The following is a 2454-nucleotide window of genomic DNA, read 5'->3' on the forward strand; positions in this document are numbered from 1 at the left end:
GGAAGACAAATGCCAGGCTCACCCACTACCAAGGGCTCCTGCTGGACTCTCCTTGAATCACCTTCTCGGCCCCAGTGACCCTGAATCCTGCCACTCTCCTGCCAGACCCAGACCTGTCAACCCCCATCTGTGACTGTAGAGACATTCTCTCTGAAATCATCCAGGTATGAGCAGATCTGAGAGACATGCGCCTGCCAGATAGTGAATTAGATTGGTATACAGATGGAAGCAGCTTTGTATGCGATGGGGTTAGATGAGCTGGGGCAGCAGTAGTGACACACAAGGGGGAAGTCATTTGGAGTGCATCCCTGCCCCCTGGCACCTCAGCCCAGAAGGCGGAACTTATTGCTCTTGCAGAGGCACTGGAAAGGGCAGAAGGCAGGCGAGCTAACATTTTCACTGATAGCAGGTATGCATTTGGCATTGTGCATGTTCATGGCACCATCTACCTGGAAAGAGGATTTCGGTCCACAGAAGGGAAGGAGCTGAAGAATTTGCAGGAAGTGCAAAGACTATTAGTAGCTGTGGAAAGGCCTAGGGCGGTGGCAGTTGTACACGTGCCTGGGCACCAGTCCAGAAAAACTCCTGAGGCTATTGGTAAAAACTTTGCTGATGCAGAGGCCAGGAGGGTAGCTCTCTTAGACCCCATTGTACTGGCAGCTCTAGAGGTACCCATACCTGAACTACCCACCTTACCCCCCAGACCTGACTATTCCCCACAGGACCTTGAGTGGATAAGAAAACAAGCTCTGGGAGAAAAGCCTGGGGAGGGAGATTGGAGTAGGGACCGGGAAGGTAGACTGATCTTACCGGAAGTACTAGGGAAATACATGCTCACCAACCTACACAGATCCACCCATCTAGGTTGGAAGAAGTTGCTCAGTCTTTTACAATATGCACAGTTGGTATTTCCACACCAGAACGAGGCCGCACGTCAGATCACGGGGGGGATGCGAGAGCTGTGCAAAGCTAAGACCAGCCCCAAAGGGGCTCCACCTGACAGGTATCCGGGAGAGGGGGAGGGCCCCAGGAAGAAGTTTGGAGATAGACTTCATGGAGGTAAAGCCAGGAAAGTATGGGTACAAGTATTTGCTAGTCATGGTGGATACTTTTTCAGGATGGGTGGAGGCCTTTCCAACCAAGCATGAAACTAGTCAAATGGTAGCAAAGAAATTAATAGAGGAGATAGTCCCCAGATATGAAGTCCCTGAGGCTATAGGTTCCGATAATGGCCTGGCTTTCGTTAGTAAAGTCCTACAAGGACTAGCCCAGGCTCTGGGGACAGATTGGAAATTGCATTGTGCTTACAACCCACAGAGCTCGGGGCAGGTAGAAAGAATGAACCGGACATTAAAGGAGACCCTTTCTAAATTGGTAATTGAGACTGGCTGTGACTGGGTGACTCTCCTCCCCTTAGCCATTTTCCGGGTTCGAAACTCCCCCTATGTGCATGGTCTAACTCCCTTTGAAATAATGTACGGGGCCCCTCTGCCAATAACCCGGTGAGCGCAGCCCCCGGGGGAAGAGAAGTCAGCCCCCGACTATTTAAATGTGTTACAATCCCTTGCCAAAGTACAGCAGGAAATTTGGCCCCTAATCAAAGCATACTATGAAGGGGAAAGAACCCCGATTGTGGGGCATGGCATAGTCCCAAGGGATATGGTCTGGGTAAAAAGACACAAAGTAAAAAGTCTTGAACCCAGATGGAAGGGACCTTATATTATGTTATTTACCACCCCTACAGCCCTTAAGGTGGACGGCATCGCTCCTTGGGTCCATCACACCCACGTTTGGAAGGCCTTGCCTCCTGAGGACCCAGAATCAAAACTGAAGGAGTGGGAGGTGTGACAGGATCCTGCTAATCCCCTGAAGCTGCATCTGAAAAGATGAGGTGGATCCAGTCCCTGCAGCCGAACTCATCTCAGACCATCCCGAGGACAGTAGAGTCGACGGATGCCCAAAATACCAACCCCGATCGTACTCAAAACGTCATCATCACACCCTCCGAACTCATCCGAACTGTGCATTTGATGGGATCCTCCCTGATGACCAGTTGGCTGCTGGTAATGAACTGCTTGTCAGCTAGTGGCAGCCTGCCTGCGAGTAGCACAAATCCTCACATGCCTGTACAGGTTACTTGGACAATCACTAATCTGGAAACTGGGAATCCCATGTTAATATTATCTGCTGTGCACTCCCACAATACTTGGTGGCCTCCACTAAATATGGATCTCTGTACCCTAGCGGATGAGGAGTGGGATCATGGTGTGGCAGCTATCAGTAGGGATGTAGAGGACTCCTCTGCAGGATTTAATTGTAAATTTAAATCGGGAGTCCGATTTCTCAGGCAAAAACAATTCTATGTCTGTCCTGGTCCCCAATACAAACCTAGCTGTGGGAGACCTGATCAGTACTATTGTCCACGGTGGGGGTGTGAAACCACTGGCCAGGCCT

The sequence above is a fragment of the Nannospalax galili genome, unplaced genomic scaffold (assembly GCF_000622305.1).
Source record: "Nannospalax galili isolate Female #2095 unplaced genomic scaffold, S.galili_v1.0 scaffold2673, whole genome shotgun sequence".
Taxonomy (NCBI): Eukaryota; Metazoa; Chordata; class Mammalia; order Rodentia; family Spalacidae; genus Nannospalax; species Nannospalax galili.